The sequence below is a fragment of the Chrysochloris asiatica genome, unplaced genomic scaffold (assembly GCF_000296735.1).
Source record: "Chrysochloris asiatica unplaced genomic scaffold, ChrAsi1.0 scaffold00025, whole genome shotgun sequence".
NCBI lineage: Eukaryota > Metazoa > Chordata > Mammalia > Afrosoricida > Chrysochloridae > Chrysochloris > Chrysochloris asiatica.
This window is the reverse complement of record NW_006408543.1, coordinates 2,007,146-2,012,831: the sequence shown is the minus strand read 5'-3', so window position 1 is coordinate 2,012,831 and position 5,686 is coordinate 2,007,146. Positions and strand designations below refer to the sequence as shown.

The window sequence follows — 5,686 nt, the reverse complement described above, 5'->3', positions numbered from 1 at the left end:
TGACTTGTGCTTGCCGACTGATCTGTAGCGAACAGTTTCACATATTTCTTTACCACATCATTGCTCACTATAGATCAGTTGGTAAGCACAAGTCAGCCCATGCTCACCTTGCTTATTGGGTAATGCACTTTCGGAGCTCCAGTGGCCACAGAAACGTGAGCACACACCTTCTCTGTCTGCTTCCTAGGGTCACTGTCCAAATCAACAACTTGCCCTTGAATCTATCTGTCTCTGGACTCACTTCTGGGAGACCCAAGTCAAGACAGTCTGCTCTACTGACTCTTTTCCAGAACCTGCGTGCCTTCTAATAAAACATTTGGTTCACATGTTGTGTTAACTGTTGGTTGTCTTTCTCTTCTGGCAGAATGTAAGCTTCAGGGGGGCGGGGATCCCTGCCTGTATGCTAACCACTTAGGAGCCTGGGACTGCTGAATGACAGGATGGACACATGGGGTCTTCCCAGGGCCCTCCTCAGCTATTCAGTGAATGTGGGTGGGAAAAGGAGGGAGGGGTTGAAAAAGAGAGGGAGGTTCAGAAGGAAGGGACATCTCTGAAATTGGCCAATCACCTCCTTAGGACAGGCTTTGCTCCCTTCATGTTGGGAAAGCACTAGACCGAAAGGTCAGTTTGAACTGCAAGGTCAGTGGTTCAAATCCACCAGCTACTCCTCAGAAACCCTATACAGGGTCGCTATGAGTTGGAACCAACTGGATGGCACTTAACAACAAATAATAATTCATGTGACAAGTACCACCTACCTGTCAGTGGGTCAGACTGTGATGGTTTGTGTGTCACTGTGGTGCTGGGAAGTTATACCGCTGGTATTTCAAACACCAGCAAGATCATCCATGGTGGGTGGGTTTCAATGGAACTTCCAGACTAATACAGACTAGGGGAAATGGCCTTGTGATCCACTTGTAAAACCAGCCAATGACATCCCTGTGGGTCACAGCAGAACACTGTCTGACTTGCTTGTTTGGGACACATCATCAGGAGGGACCAACAACTGGAGAAGGATGTCGTGTGTGGTGAAGCAGAGGGCCAGGGAGGGTGAGGGAGATGGACTCGAACACGCTAGGATTATGAGGATGATGTAGGACCGGCCAGCAACGTTTCATTCCATTGTGTATAAGGTTGCCATGAGTCCGTCAGTCTGTCTGTCTATCTATCTATTTTCAATAGCCTCATATGTGAGGGAAAGTTGGAGAGTGAATAAGGAAGACTGTAGAAGAAGCAGTGCATTTGAGTTATGGTGTTGGAGGAGAATATTGAAAGTACCATGGACTGCCAGAAGGACAGACACATCTGTCGTGGAAGAAATACAGCCAGAATGCTCCAGAGAAGTGAGGATGGTGAGGCTTCATCTCTCATACTTTGGACATGTTCTCAGGAGGGTCCAGTCTCTGGGGAAAGACACCATGCTTGGTAAAGTGGAGGGCCAGTGAAACAGAGGAAGACCCCCAATGAGATGGACTCCAGCATAACAATTGTGAGGATGCCATGACTGGGCAGTGTTTCATTCTGTTGTACATAAGGTCGTTATGAGTCAGAACTGACTCAACGGCACCTACCAATAACAACATCTATTTTATCTATTTATCTACCTACCTACCTATCTACCTACTCTACTACATGTAACTAGTAGGTAGGTATAAAAACAATCGCCGGCACTACCCAATTAAACTGCTGATCAACTGTTTCTGGTCCGTAAACAGCCCCCATTCTCTTTCCCTTGTCAGTTTCCTGGCTTTGTCTTCATCCAATCACCCACCACCCTGCTGGTCTCCCTGAGCAGGCGTCAAAGGCAGGCACTATCTGTGTCAATTCTGTCTCCAGGTGGGCTTTTGGTTTGCTACGCCCCGGCTGGAAGGTGTCCGCTGATGCTCCCCTAGTGACAAGGGATCAAGCTGAGGGCTGGGGAGATGTACCCAGGTCCGCCTGTCCCAGCCCTGCTGGGGCCTCTCCAGCTCCCAGCTCCAGGGCTGGATGCTCACTGTCCCCAGCTGAAGGAAGGACACAAGCTCTGTGTCTCTGCCTGCGTGCCTCTCTCAACCTGGGGACTTCTCACCCATCTGGAAGGCAGAGCGTCCCTGGATCTATTTTTTAATGTAACCTAGATGAAAAAGATTGCTGTTGTACAGTTCCCAGGTGTTTTAATGACGCTATCTCATCTGACGGTCACAACAAGCCCTTGAAGGGGAAATAGTACCCTGCCTGACAGATGAGCAGGCTGAGGACTGCGTCCACAGAGAGGGAGAGCCAGAGTTCCCATGTACTTCTGACTCCAAACCCTCCACTCTGCATAGCACACAAGTGGGCCGCTTATGAAATCAGCATCCATTTTGCATACCTGACTGGATAGTCTTAGAAAGACATTAACAGAATTTGCTTTCACATAATATCTAGGAGATTGAGTACCAGACCACCTGCTACTTAGTTCTGGCTGTGAAGTTTTGGGTACATTACCCAACCTCTCTGGGTCTCAGTTTACACACCTGTAAACTGGAAATAGAATAGCCTTGTCTCAAGCAGCTGTGTCAGGATTATAGAAATTGGTTCTTACTACACAGACGTTTGCTGTTCCCCTGAGCTGGGTGAGACACAGCTAGCTGCCAGCCAGGGTCTCCGGGACCACCATGCTCTTCAGCTGATCTGCAGCATGACCTTGAAACAGCCCACCAGCAGAACAGCAGCATCCCAGCTCTACGGCACACAGCTGTCACTGTCTGAGTGCACGTGGCAGCAGGGTAACCTGTCTCTTTTGCAGACATTACCGAAGGCAGCAGGCAGTGAGGCTGGCCCTATTGGGACTGGAGACAACGCCACCAACTGCTACAAACTAGATTGGGCTGCGGGAAACGTGGCTGAGGAAGCTCAGGAACAGATGACTCTGGAGGGGCCTGGCAGCGAGGGGCAGGTGTACGGCGACCCAGGTGTGCAGTTCACTGCCAAGGCAGGGGGAGTCTGGCTGGCAGAGGAATGGGTCTGCGAGACGCAGGGGAATTTGTACACACACACACACACACACACACACACGCATGCTACTCTAGCTTACAGTGTAGCCCCGGTATCTGGTCACCCCCCAGCTTGTTCTCTCATGTTCTCTACGAGTGCCGGCATGCCTTGTTGACGCTTTGCTTCATTGTGCTCTTTGCAAGTGGAAGGTTGTGGCAACTCTGCGTTCAGCATGTCTGTCGACGCCATTTTCCCAATTGCCTGTGCTCACTTGGAGTCTATGGGTCACATGTTGGTCATATGTTCCAACTGTGTTCTTCATGCTGCTTTTGTGATTGTTAGGTAATGTCCAGTCAGTTCTGACTCACAGCGACCCTACGCACAACAGAACGAAACACTGCCCTGTCCTCACAGTTTTTGTTATGCTGAGTCCAGTTCATCGTGTATTGTACACTAAACAGACAATGTAGGGTAAAGACCACTTTTATATGCACTGAAAACCCCCAAATTTATGTAGCTTTCTTTATTGAGATAACTGTTTTATTTCAGTGTTTTGGAATCCACCGCGCAGTGGCTCTAAGGTCCGCATACCTATAATCTGAAGGGGGCTTTAAAAAGTTTGTGGGAAAAATTTCGTGATCCTTCAATTCCACTTTTCCATGTACTTTTTGAAGCCCTCTCGTACAGTGACTGGAGTCCTAAAGGCCTGGATTCAAATCCCAATACAAACGTCTAAGCACAGAGTGGACGCTGGGGGTTCGAGAATCAAGGGGAGCTGGTTGACCTTCAAAGTCCTACAACGGGCGCCCGTGGGTTCGGGGTTTATTGATTGAATTCCGCCGGCGGCGTGGGAGCCTCTACGGAGAGAACAAGCGAGAGATGGGTATGGAAAAACGGATTCATTTAGTGCTGCGGAACAGGACGCCCTCTGACAACTGTCGGCCGAATGAAGGCAAAATCGTAGGCCTCACAGATGAATGTGAAGAACCGGAGGTCTGAAGTCCAATCAACTCTGGCCTCACCCTAGCAAACCTCAACACGCTTAAGAAGCTTGAAATAAGCCATAACAGAATCTCAGGGGGCCTGGAAGGATTGGCAGAAAAGGGGTCCAAACCTCACGCATCTAAATTTAAGTGGCAACCAAATGAAAGACCTCAGCACAATAGAGCCACTGAAAACGTTAGAAAGCCTCAAGAGCTTAGACCTTTTCAATTGTGAGGTAACCAACCGGAGCCATTACCGAGAAAACGTGTTCAAGCTCCTCCCCCAACTCTGATATCTCCATGGCTACGACAAGGAAGCTCCTGACTCGGATGCCGAGGGCTCCGTGGAGGGCCTGGACGATGAGGATGACCATGAGGAGGAGGAAGAATAAGATGAAGATGCTCAGATAGTAGAGGATGACGAGGATGAGGAGGAAGAAGAGGAGGAGGTGAGTGGAGAGGAGGAGGAGGATGAAGAAGGTTACAATGACGGAGAAATAGATGACGAGGAAAATGAAGATCTTGGTGAAGAAGCAAAGGGTCAGAAGCGAAAACAGAACCCGAAGATGCGGGCGAAGACGATGGCTAAGCGGAATTACCTATTTTGCAAATTTCCTCTGGGGATTCGACTGTTTTTATCCATGCCCTTCCCCCAAACCCTGACCCCCGAAACTTCTATTTTTCTGATTGTAACGTTGCTGTGGGAACGAGAGGGGAAAAGGTTGTGGAGGTGGGTGGGAACGAGAGGGGAAAAGGTGGAAGTGGGTGGGATAAAATACTATTTTTACTGCCACTCTTTAGTCCCTCCCCTCCCCCCTTTTTGTGTCTGTAAATGCAATAGCTGAGTACAAGCTGAGTGAGCATTTGTTCCTTACTCTAAGAGGATGGTTTGGAAGGTCTTTCAATAAGTCCTGGCATTTCTCTAATCTCTGGCTGGTCAGAAGCCTGAAGCTGGCCTCAGTGGGTTACTAATCAGAGTCCATGAGAAGGCTGAGCACCAACCGAGTCTAAGTCTTGTTCTGTGTCACGTTAACTTCCATGTTTCTTGGGCCTGCTAGAGGCACTGGACGCCTGAGTTTGTAAACAGCAACCAAAAGGCATATTTTGGCGCTGGTTTGGGGATATTCCCCATTTCTCCTCTTCCTCCCCCTTCTCAGATGGTGCTGGGTTTTGTTCTATGAAGACTGATGTTTCAGCCAGCGAGCTGACAACAGTAAGTTTATGAGTTAAAGGACAGTAAATTTGATCGTTACAATTAGAGAAGATGCAAATCCTCAAACTTCAACCTCTTTATAGAAGGAAACACACACACACACACACACAATAAATGGAAGTCTCCCATCTTGGTCTGTAACATATAAGAACACTATGTTTTACAAAATGACAAAGATAATTCTCCCACGTGTACTTCTGTGCTTACAACACTTTTACAGACTTAAGTGTGGGAGTCACTGGTGCATGTTGGCTGGGTTTGTTTTTACTCATACACCCAAGCACGGAAAAACTAAGGCAAAATTGTATTTTCTTACCTAGTGAAAATCTGAAATGACTGCAAATTCCTAGTGAGTGTACAGGTTGGCTTTCATGTCCCTCCTCTGGATTGCTTTAGAAGTGACGTGTGACTTCCTAGCTTGGGTCTCATCTGTATAAAGATCATCTGCACCAGTTCTCCATCCCTCAGAAGAAAGAGCCAAACTTTGAGTTTTATGTCTGTTTGTCATTGATAAATTTCAACAATTTTTTTTATA

At 48.0% G+C, this 5,686-nt stretch overlaps 1 pseudogene; it reads left to right on the top strand.

Annotated features, from left to right (window-relative positions):
• Positions 1-3,834: 3,834 nt before the first annotated feature.
• LOC102828744 lies at positions 3,835-4,527 on the top strand (annotated as a pseudogene).
• The last annotated feature ends 1,159 nt before the right edge of the window (positions 4,528-5,686 follow it).